Here is a 12,277-nt window from a genome sequence, read left to right on the forward strand (position 1 = left end):
AAAGTGCAAGTAAAACTGAGCCTTTATTGACCTGCTGGAAGACGAACCTCAGTCTCAGCGTCAAGGTTTTCTTCCGTAAGTGCTCTGTATTTGGCTCAACTCTGACCATCTTCTCTGCCCTTGCTGAGAAAAAGCATTCCACAGCATGATGCTTCCACCACCATGTTTCAATGTGGGGATGAGGTGGTCAGGGTGATGTGAACTGTTTGTTTTACACCAAACAGCGTTTTGGATGTAGGCCATTGCTGTTCCCTTCATAGCTTGTGGCAAACTGCAAATTGGACGTCACATGACCTCCTTTCAGTTATAACTTTCTCTTCAATAAAGAGCATATCTGTGGATAGTTGTGGGATATTGCTTTAAACCCTAACCCTGCTTTAAACTTCTCTACCCCAGATCTGTCTCCTGCCTTCCTTGGTCTTTATGATGCTGATTGTTCCCTAATCTCGTCTAGCAAGCCTCGGAGATTGTCACTGAACAGCTGGATTTACTATGAGATTAAATTGCACACACAGGTGGACTCTATTTATTTACTGATGAGACAACTTCTTAAGGCAAATCTTTTTGCGCTACTTTGTGTTGGTCTGTCACACAAACTGCTACAGTGGCTGTAACATGACAATGTGAAAAAGTTAAAGGGATATGAATGCACGGCGCTGTAGAAGCTGCTTGCCTGTGGGGGCGTTGTTGCCTCTTCCAAGGAAGCTGAGGCTGAGAAGACAGGGCGATGGAAAGTTTGTGTCGAAGTCCTGCTTTCTATCCTGTCGCCAGCAGGGACAAAAGTTGTGGTTGCAGCAAGAAGTCTAATTTCTTTAAAAGTTGAAAAAATTACTTAGATTTGAAATGTTTGCACCAGTAAGTGTTTCTCTTACAGACATTTGAAAGATTGGCAACAGTAGAAGTCATGCTTTAGAATGTAGTTTGCTCCTGCTGGTCTGTTTTCCACAGGTTTCAAGACGGTAATAGCTGCAGTGAAGGACTCTATTCTTCTATACGCAATCTATTTTTAATACTACCTGGCCACTTTATTAGGTACACCTATGGGATGCCTTTTTAACACAAATATGGGATCAGCCAATGACAAGGAAGCAACTCAATACATTTAGGCATCTAGACATAGTGAAGGCAGCTTGCTGAGGTTGAAAATGAGCATTAGAATGTTATTAAAAGGGGGTTTACACAACACTCAGGCTACAGCAGCAGAAGAACAGTCTTGAGTGTCTGTTGGTCCACTAAAAAAAAGAAAACCGAGGATATAGTTTAGACAGGTTCACCAAGATTAGATAACGGATTAAAAAAAAAAAAAAACATTGCATGGCCTGATGAGTCTTGGTTTCAGCTTTGACATTCAGATTCCAGAGTCAAAACTTTGAGTAAACATTAAAAAAAAGCATGAATCCATTCTGCATTGAATGATCCAAGCTGCTGCTTGTGGTGTCATAGTGTGGAAGTTATTTTCTTTGCACCCTTTGTGGTGTTTAAGGAATGTTCAGTTGGTGCTCAGCATTGTTGCTGATCATGTCCATCCCTTTATGACCACAATGTAACCAAGTACTTATGACTTCCTGCAGCTGGGTAATCCACCATGTCATAAAGCTCCAATCATCTTATACTGGTTTCTTCAGCACAGCAATGTGTTCTTTATACTCAAATGTCCCCCACAGTCACCAGATCTCAAAACGTTAAAGCACAAGTGGGATGTGGTCGCCGGAGAACCGATGCTGTGGATAAATCTAACATAACTGGATGGACCAAACTTTATGAAAACCTTTTCTGGAATCTGTGCCCTGCAAAATTAAGTTTCTGATGGTAAAAGGAGGTCCAGATCGGTATTATGAGGTTTATCTAGTAAAAGTAGGGCCATGTAACCTTCAGATGGTCACAACTTCATCTCTCGCAAACACATTTGGGGAAAGAAGGGGTTGTGAATACTGATGCATTCCTTGTCATTTGCCCTTTCTTTTTTTTTTTTTTCTTTTTTTTTTTTACTTTATTGCGCTTCCTCATCAACTTTAAACATCAATGAAGCATCTGAGCATGCCTAACATAAAAAGCACTGCCTCTGGGGATACTGGGAAAGGAAGACGCTTGATTTCTGACCAGTTGCAGAAAGTTTCTCATGAGACATTCAGTGAGGTCAGCTCACGAGTCACTTTCCCAAGGCTTTCAGAAAAACTCACATGGTCATCCCTTAATTGCAACAATGCAATGCATTCCTCTGCCCTGTATAATACAATCATGGAAGGTATCAACTTTAACTCCCAAGTCCAACACCAGTTATATAAAACGACACAATCATCAAGCTGTAAAATTAAAAAAAAGCTGTGCTTTATCTTAGATGTATTTCATTCTAAGGCTCCTCACAAAGCTAAATGTGGAAGTAGTTTTTAAGAAAGCAAAAGATGTTGAGTGGTGTGAAGCTGAAAGTAGGAGATGATTGGGTCGTGTGTGCCTGTTTTAGAAGTTGGCCAGTCATCAGAAGAGCTCTAAGAGCAGTGAAGGAAATAGTGGTTACAGATGACTCAGCCAAGCCACTTCATTTTTTCTCTCTCTTTGCGCTCTCCTCCCCCGTCATCATGCTCTCCTCTCTACATTCTATTCATTCCTCTTTTCTATTCTGGATCTTTTCTGTCTTATTGCCACTCTTTCAATCTATAACCCCCAACCAAGTTATTTTTTTCCCTCCTTCCTGTGATTCATCTAGGTCTGTTGGAGGTATCACTGAGTGAGTGTTTTGAGCTGGGTTGTGTGTCTGTGTGAAGCGATAACTGAGAAATGTGAGTGGGAAGATAGTTTGCTTCCTTCAGAGTGATTAAAACATTCCTTTTCTCTCTTCTTCTTTCTTTTCTTTCTCCTCTCTTCTCAGTGTTCACTGAAGACTTTCGGATGAAGAGGAGGATGAAGGGCAACAAACTGGTGAGTGAAAGCAAGCTGAAGATAACTAGTCATTGTTAGCGTTTTGGGTTTTTAAAATCAGAGAATTGCAGTTCAAGGGAACCCCTGTCTGTCTTATTCAAATTTTATTGACTGGTGTGGACGTTCTATTATGGCTTCAATGGTTTTTTTTTTTTTTTTTTTTACGGATTTCTAACTTTAGGTGATCTTTATATAAAATAATTTCAAAGAAAGGATGGCGCTTGTGCATAATCTGAGCGATAGCATAAGGCTGTAAGCAGGAAGAAATCAAGATCTGTATGGAAAATAGACTTTTTCTCGTCTGATGATTTAAACTTGCTAACTGGAGACAGATCCATTTCTCTTTAGACTTAAGACACTTTTTCATGGGCCGCTTTAATTGATTTTCATGCCGCTATGTAGTGTAAAATGCCACGCGTTGTTCAACGTCTGTGGAAAAGAAGTGCTTCAAATAGCACAAGTGAGGTAAAATCGGACTGTGGATAATCACAGATGGGGAGAAGAGTGACCGTCTTCTGCTTGTTGGTGGAAGGGCTAACTGTGGGGAACTCTGGCCGTGGTTTTGACATGTCTTGTGACCAGCTGGTCTAAATTCAGTCACGTAATCGTATCGTATCGCTGTCCGCACCTTGAAGGTCTAAAGTGAAAGCGTTTGTGTCAGATCTCTTGGTGAGATGGCAACAGCTGTCCTCAATGAAAAAAACAAAAAAAAAAACAAGAAAAAAAAAACATGATCAAGAACTAAAACTCGGGAGCAGTTTGTGTACAGAACTGAGTCTTTAAGTGACGTTGGTGAGAGTTTCACAGTCTGTACAGATGCATCTCTTATTCATGAGCTGTGCCGTAATAATAAAGAACACACGGAAAGTTTACATTTTAAACCAATAGCCTTAACTTGACTTCACAAAGTCTTTACTCGCATGTAGTTTTGGACCAATGTGTCAGAAACAGAGATGGATCGATCTAAAATACTTTGTCCATGAGCTCCAGGAAGTTGGGTATGTTTTTTTTTTTCTTTCTTTTTTCCATCTTATAACACTCGAGTGTCCATTTGCGTCAACTGCCTAGTAGTAAATCTGAACATACAAATCTATTTTCCAAGCAAAACTGGTTTGCTAATAATTTTAATAATTACAAATATTTAGTTTGCTCTTCTTATTCTGCTTGACCTTGTTTTAAGGTATTTTCATGAAATGACATCCTTTCTTAAGCTTGGCCCAGTGTTGGCATACCTGAGTGCAAGGTTTAGCTTGTTCATGTTAGCTAGGGGAGGCGCAAAGACATCAATTAAAGGGTAACTCGCCCCCAAATCGACTTCTTTAAACTAATAAACTGTTAACATGGATGTCTTGGTGCCGTCTACATTTCCCAGTAATTATTTTGACATCTACCTGCACATTTGTTAAAATCCTGCTTTTATTTCTAAAACCGTCTGTGTGGCACCCTCCTCCAATGAGAGTCTTGCATTGAATTTCAAATTAGTATTGCTATTGGTTCGGATGAAGATGTTGTGGCATCGCACAGAAAAACGGATGTCAGTAGCTCTGCTGCTGTGGGATTATAAAAGCGGCTCCTTCTCGTACACTCCTACCGGCATCACTGAGTCAGTGCCTTGATCCAGCGGCTCGAACCGATGAGGCTCAGCCTCGCTGGCCTCCCTCAACCTCTGGTGACGAGTGGAGTGAAAATTCCTCTATCTCAAAAGACCGATCCATAGCAAAACAACCAGATGTCGCCCATAATCCTCAACGCTCATCCCTACACTTAGCCGTGACGGTTGGAACGGCCCACTTTGGTGGCATTTTTCTAGATCTGTCTGGGGGCGTGGTTATGCCTTTACACCAGGATGAGTTAAAATTTCAACTTCTAATTTCGATGTCCAAATGAGAAACTATTGGAACCGTTTGTTTACCTTCTTCCTATTTTAGAGTGCAAGCTCATGGCCACAGAGGGGCCTGGAGGACCCTGGCTTTGCACAGATAAAGCTATAACAAACAGTCAAAGTAGTTTGAATGTGAATTATAGTAAAGATCTAAAAAAAATTACACTCTTGCTCATTCTGAGTTCAGATTGTTGAGCAGAATATTGATTTGCTTACTAATTGCAATATCCTGCACCATTAGCTTGTTTAGCTAAGGTGAGAAACTACATCGCTAGCTACCATTAATGATGTACTCAGGCTCCATTTTGTTGATGGAAAGTTAATTATAAGACAGATACAGAAACTTTAATGTACACTGTATGCACCTGCTTTTCCTTGCATGGTTGTGGGTGGCTGGTGCCTATATCCAGCAGTCATTGGGAGAGGCAGGGTACTCCTGACAGGTCGCCAGTGTTAATGGGAATCTATGAAATGGTCTTGGGTGCATGGATATACAAAGTTTGTTAACGAATATCCATCCATCCATCCATTTTCTGATCCGCTTTATCCCTCATGGGGTCGCGGGGTGCTGGTGCCTATCTCCAGCGTACACTGGACGAGAGGCGGGGTACACCCTGGACAGGTCGGCAGTCTGTCGCAGATTAACAAATATTCTTTTTTAAAATATATAATTATTCGTTTATGTTCTGACTATAAATATCAAACGTAAAATGGTGGCAAGCCATAGGTTTAACGCCATCACAGGTATTATATCGCTGAAAGCTTTGACAAGGTACATTTAATTTAATAAACATTTAATGTAGTAAGACCGACATGTTGAGATTGACATTGTTGTTATATGTATTCTGCGTTCTCGCTGTCAGTTCAGATTTGTTGTGATACTGTTTACCGTGGGGGCTGCACAGTGGCACAGTTGGTCCTGGGTTCAAGCCCCCGGTTCTACATGGGTTCTTTCTGCATGGTCTTTCTCTCCGGGTACTCCAGCTTCTTCCCACAACCCAAAAACATGACTATTAGGTTAACTGGTTACTCTGAATTGCCCTTAGGTGTGAGTGCGTGTCTTCTTAGTTGCCTGTCCTGTTTGTCTCTGTGTTGCCCTGTGATAGATTGGCGACCTGTCCGGGGTGTACCACACCAGACCCCTGTGACCCTGCACAGAAAAGCGCGTATAGAAAATGGATAAATGGATAGATAATTGGCATGGCATTGTGCCGTTATATTGTACAAGATTTATTTGTTTTGCAGTCATTTGAGCTAACCACAACGTTTTCAGGAATTGTCTGAGAATGCTTCAGGAAGGAGCGTATGTTTGGTTTCTTTTTTGAGAGAAACAAAAAATATATACCTTTCAGTTTCTTAGAAATGTGGCCTAGGTAAAACAACCTCTTCTAAGAAAGTCAAAGTGGAAATCTCTTAAATCACACAGTTATATAATTTTGTTCTAAACCTTTTATGAATATACAGTATTTATTCAAGCTTTGACATGAGTTGTAAATAACGAAACCCAGATCACAGTTAAGTAACCAAAACCGCCAGTTAACACTTTACAGTATGAACTGCTGAGCAAGCTAAACTAATTCCACAGATATTATATCAATACATTTTGTAATACAAGAGCAACAGAAATTAACCCTATGTAAGGGAGGGTTAAAAATGTGGTTAAAGAAGTGTAAGCTAAATGGCCTAAATATCACGAATAGTTCAGATTCCTTGAAGCATGTGATAACTTTGATTTTGATATTAAAACCTCTTCCATTTCTACTTGTAAATTCCTTTCTAAATTGTTAACGCGACAAGAATGCCTCAATCTTGTCTTGTCTCGTTTGAATGTCTTTTATATCATAGCTGTCAGTCTCAAATCAGCGTAATGCAGCCTACAGAATTGGTCAAAGGAAGACAAAGAAAAGCCATGTTTCACTCTCTTTCTTGCTCTTTACTTCTTCGGTCACTCCTTTTATGATTGATGGCAGGTGGTATCAGTTTCTGTAAACTCTTTGAAAGGTACACACACACGTTACAGATACAAAACACACTCACACCCACCTATGCCAACCCTGTTCCATCAAGAACCCCCTCCTCCCCCCACCGTTTACGGTAACTGCGTGTTTTTGTCATCTGTGGGCCTGGATGAAGTGATGATGTTAGTTTTGGTATCAAGTCCATGGCTGTGCATCTCCACACCGAGAGATACTGAGAGTAGTGCAGCGTGGCAAGGCGTGGGAGGACTGTGACAGAGATGACTCAGCTCTCTTGGTTGCCGGGCAGAGAAAAGATCTTTCACCCCCTGCAATGCAAAAAAAAAAAAAAAAAAAAGAAATGAAAAAAAAAAGATACTTGGCTTGTCTGTCACCCTTCATTGTGCAGCCAGCAAGAGTGAAAGTTTCACTGCAAAATCTCATTTGAAAAAGATTGGTGTTTGATTTTGATATAACAAATTTATTGATCCAATATAATGATTGAACTAGTTGATAAGAGGAGATGCTTTTTTTTTTATTATTTGTCATTACACATACAACAAAATTTCGAAGATCAGATGGAGGGTTAGCATGAGCTGCTACAACTGATTGCGCGGCGCCACTAATGGCCGACCTGACCAGCATGTCTTTAGTGGTAAGGGGGAACCGGAGCGCCCGGAGGAACTCTACGCACACACGGGGAGAACATGCAAGCTCCACACAGAATGCCATTTTTTTGGCCCCCGATACCGATACCCAATACCTGGCTATGCAGTATTGGCCGATACCGATACCATCTGTTTGAAATGAATGTGTGTGTGTGTAAATGAAGAACTGCATACTACTTGGATGTAAAATAATTGCTATCATGGCTTTGTCAAGCTGCTACCTTTTGTAAAGCAGGAAAAATACCAAGTGAATCCAGTAGAACTAGTGAGTGTCGGGAGAGAGAAGGCTGCGTTCAAGTGACATACAAACATCAAAATGGTATCGGTGGCCTATTTGTTGGTACTTGCCGATACCAATACCACCATTTTAGCGCTGTATCAAAGGCCCGGCCGATACTGGTATCGGTATCGGTGCAACACTAGTTATACATTAAAATTTAACAGTTTTTTAACTAGACTATGCTGGATTTAAAAAGAACCCAGTTTTCGTTATTTTTCTAATACATTCCTGGGTTAGAAATATTTTTCTAATACATTCCTGGGTTAAATTTTCTAATACATTCCTGGGTTAAATTCCTGGGCTAATAAATTCCTGGTCCAATCCCATCCTGGTTTGATTTAACACGTTAGATTTTCGACACAAACAGTTCTTCTTTTTCACATTTTCAGTTCTTCCTTTTGACATTTAGTTGTGGTTTATACAGAGGGGAACTGCAATAATCTGGTTAGGATTGCTCATTATTGTTGCCCCATAGCCCCTTTTTTATCCCTGTTCTGAGGTCTGTCTAAGGGCATATTGTTTTGTTGCGACCCCTTTAAAGGCAAAGGAGGTACTTCACTCTCCGTCCTCCTCCTAATAGATGTGATAGAGGATAGACAAAACTGAACGGGTCATAAAATATGACCCAAACAGAATACAAATATATTTACGAGGTACCTGGACAGACCCATTAACCAGACACTCTAAGTACACAACAACATATATTTAATGGCTGAAAAAAGGGATTATGAATGATATGTCCCCTTTATACTGTGATAAGAGGCACCATTCAGCCTTTTCTTTGAAATCTGAGTTGCAGATTTTGACCAATCCCCCCCCTTAAAAATGAAACACATAAAAGAGAAAAAAACTTTGAATCTAGGAGAATATTAAAGAATTTTAAGATTGCTGTCAATGATGCATCAAACTATGTCTTCTGTTTAAAAGTGCCACAATGGAATCTTGATAAGTTTATAGAATTATACATTTTAAACATGTCAATAAATTTAATACATGGGGAGTGAAATAAAGGCAAAAATGAACCTTTCCGATGTCTGAAAGATTTATTGGTGCATCTCCACTGTCTGCTCTACTAATAGTTAATTTCTCTACCAAAGAGTCAACTGAAAAGAATAATCCATGTGTAATATTTGGTATTACACACAGGTTATTATTTAAGTGGTTCCTTGCCAGCCTGAACTAGATTTCTGAGCTGTTATGATCTGCAAACAGAGCATTAGTGGTGTACGGCGTGATTTTCTGCATTGCATCTCAGCCCACAAACACAGCCCGCTTAAGTCTTTTGCACGTTTTGTGAAAATATGCATTAAGATGCTTTATCTTTTTTCATATCTCTTACATGTGGCAAAAAGTGGGGTTTGGGTTAACATCAGGGGCATGGATTTCTGCCTTTCCAACATCTACATGAGCAAATGTTGTACTATTTAAATATTCTCAATTAATGTAGATTGTACTTTACATAAAATCTATTAAATCTGTAAGAAAGGGGCTTATTTCTTTTTTACTCTTAGCTTTTCATAACATTTTACACATGCATATATTTCATAAATGTTGCATTGAGTGCCATGCAATGTTTGTGATTTAATATTAAAATGAACAGTTTTCTTTTACCCAAAGAAATATAAGGAAAAGACAAATAAGTGAGATGCATTTTGGTTTTAGTTGGAAAAACTAAAAACTTATTTTGCTGAGTATTTCTCACTTTGAAAATCAAACACAGATTTTTCCAGCTTGACGCTACTTTTTTGCTGTGGTCAAATATAGATTAATACTAACCACCAAAATGTGTTGCTTATTTGTCTTTATTAATTTATGATTGATTGATTTAATAACACAACCACACAATATTGTGATGAGTAACGTCTTTAGTGAAAGCACCAAGAGGGTCAAATTTTACCCAAACTAGAAAAGGATACTACCATAGCCAATTGTATGTTTGTTTTTCTGTCAATTTCAGCGATTACATTTCTGTTTGATGGGTTGTGTTTATCTAAAAAGAGGTTCGTTAAAGGTGGAACTTGGTGGGTGTATTATCTACAGAACGAAAGCCAGAAGTAAAAAAGGGGCTCTAAATGACTCTGCAGAAGATCTCTGAGGTACGAAACAGTGTGTTTTTTTTTCATGCACACTAAATTTGACTGGAAATGCAAGTAAAATACAATTTTTGAATTTACATTAAGGCGAGTTTTCAAGTTAGTAAAGGGTGAGATATTTATCCTGAATATTGCTGAATAAAGAACTAACTGCTTTATATTTAAATTAATCTTTTTCATGGAAATCTATTTTCTAACATGTTTAACTGATTGTCTATTAGGTAGACAATCAGCCAGATTTCCTACCTAATAGGTCCCGTTGTCCATGAAATATTTGCTGGCATATTTGCTGATTGCAGTCAGAATGTACAGACAGCAGCTGAGCACACTGAAGTAGTTTGAATAAAAGGATTTCTAAAGAACACTGCAGAGTTTTGAAAAAAAGAGAACTGCATTTTACAAATGTTAGCAAGCTAGACACACCCTACTCTGTGCATTCTGCTTTGCTAAAATGGCAGTGGCAGCCTCTTGAGAGCCCCGCATCTGCAAGAGAGACAATGTGAAATCACAGAACAGTTTTGACTCAGCTTCTCTAAAATGTATTTTTATCCTTTGAGTGTTTTACAGGCAATGCAGAGCGCAAGAGAGAGAGAAAAAAACTTGCAAAGCAAATGCTGAGCATGCAAATGAATCAGAATTAGCTTTTTGTACAGTCTTGTGTGTGTGTGTGTGTGTGTGTGTGTGTGTGTGTGTGTGTGTGTGTGTGTGTGTGTGTGTGTGTATGCCCTTAAAATTTCTGATGATCTTATAGTCATGTTGATCCCTTAGAGTGCTTTTACTATAAATAATTAGTCTACTCTTTTTACTAAAATCCTCCAATTTTAGAAAATGTAACCTTTGTATTTTGGGGGTCCTTTGAGTCTTTAATTTAAAGATTTGTCCTATATTATCAGCTGTTCTCAATTGTCTTAGTGTAAACAAATGCAAAAATAGTTATTTAGAATTTCATATGCTGAACAGTTTCCTGGCCTGGCGTCGGCATTGCTCCTTTTAAATGCTTGTGATGTAAGATTTACCAAAATCTCTAAGGTAACACATTAGCAAACATCAAAATTTCAGATGCCTGAAACTGAGAGAAACACTTATATTTGTGAGTTTCTTTGTTTGCTTGTGACTCCATCTTGCAGATAATTAGCAATGGCTACTTGGAAAATTTGGCACAATGTTTGTAGTGGCTTAATGGTGAGGCCTCCTGCTGCACTGAAAATAAAATTGGGTCATGTTTTGTGGTAGGGCAAAGTTATGATGATCAAAAATTTAGATTTTTTTTTTTTTACATTTATCTATATGGTAAAGGGAGTGCATTTGTAATTTTTTTTCTGTCCTGTTGACATCTTGGAGTACTTTTACTTTATTAATTGTGTCTATGTAGGTCTTGCATTTGAAGTCTCTAGAAGCTTGTTGAGAAAGCATATTCCCTTTCCAATTTGTGCACCAGTTCTTCAAGAGAAAATATAATCTGTTCCTCTTGACTGCTTTGTAGCATGCATATTGTTTTTTTTTTCTGAATTTTTCTTCTGTAGTGTTGCCTGGCTTGCTATTAGCATGAAACATCAACTTTTGAAAATTTAAAAAATTAAAAATGGACCTTAATACAAAAACATTTGCGTTTCTTGGTCAGCAAGTGCTGCCCTCCTGCAGATGAATACCAGTGCATTACTGGAAGACAAGTAAGTCTTCAACAGCGAAGACAAAACGTCTGCATTGTGTATCATGAGATTAAGCAACATAAACATGGGGTCACCTCTGCAATCTTGTTGCCCAGGCATGTATGTGTATTGTATACATGGCATGTCAGAGTTGCAACGTTTTTCTAAATGCCCCCCCCCCCCCCGCCCCCCCCCCCTGGAAAAAATAAATAAAAAAATCAGTGGCCACCTGGAGCTAGCGGTGAAAACACATACAGGTATGCTACAGTGTCAGATGTGTCAGAAGGTGATGCATCAGCAGTATTTACTTAACGTTTTGTGTTACCATGCCATTGGAATGCAAAGCAGACGCTCTTTTGTGTCTGACAGAGCTTTACTTCATTCATACATGCTGTGATAAAGGAACTGGAGGCATATTGGGTTTTAGATCTGAAGACCCTGACGATAGCACCATATTCAACGATGACCTCTCCTCCTCTTCAGCGCCGGTCACAACAATGTTTATGGTGTGTGTATCTCCCAGTGTCAGTATGTGTAAGTTTAGTACCGATTTGAATGGAGTTGGTTTTGCTTTGTCAGAACATGAAACCATGACAGTGTCCTTAAAAAGCCTTTTCATTTTAGAAATTCATGAGTCAGTAATGTATCTGAGACATGGGGTCAAGGTGTCACATGTACATGGGTGAAATAAATGCACAAAGATATACATTTACCTGTATTTTTTTGTATCCATCTTCTGATGTTAGATTTGAGCTCAATATTCAACAGTTTATATCAGTACACATACCTCCTCTTTACCGTGCATGTGTGATGCTGGGCTGGTTGTAAGAACCC

At 39.1% G+C, this 12,277-nt stretch overlaps 1 long non-coding RNA gene across 2 annotated transcripts in view; it reads left to right on the top strand.

Annotated features, from left to right (window-relative positions):
* Positions 1-12,277, top strand: part of LOC105937220 — a 117,039-nt gene that overhangs the window by 35,839 nt on the left and 68,923 nt on the right. For both annotated transcript variants that reach the window (XR_001166921.3, XR_001166923.3), the window contains exon 3: positions 2,867-2,916. This is a non-coding gene — a long non-coding RNA (uncharacterized LOC105937220). The remainder of the gene's footprint in view (positions 1-2,866; positions 2,917-12,277) is intronic.

The sequence above is a fragment of the Fundulus heteroclitus genome, chromosome 22, assembly GCF_011125445.2.
Source record: "Fundulus heteroclitus isolate FHET01 chromosome 22, MU-UCD_Fhet_4.1, whole genome shotgun sequence".
Taxonomy (NCBI): Eukaryota; Metazoa; Chordata; class Actinopteri; order Cyprinodontiformes; family Fundulidae; genus Fundulus; species Fundulus heteroclitus.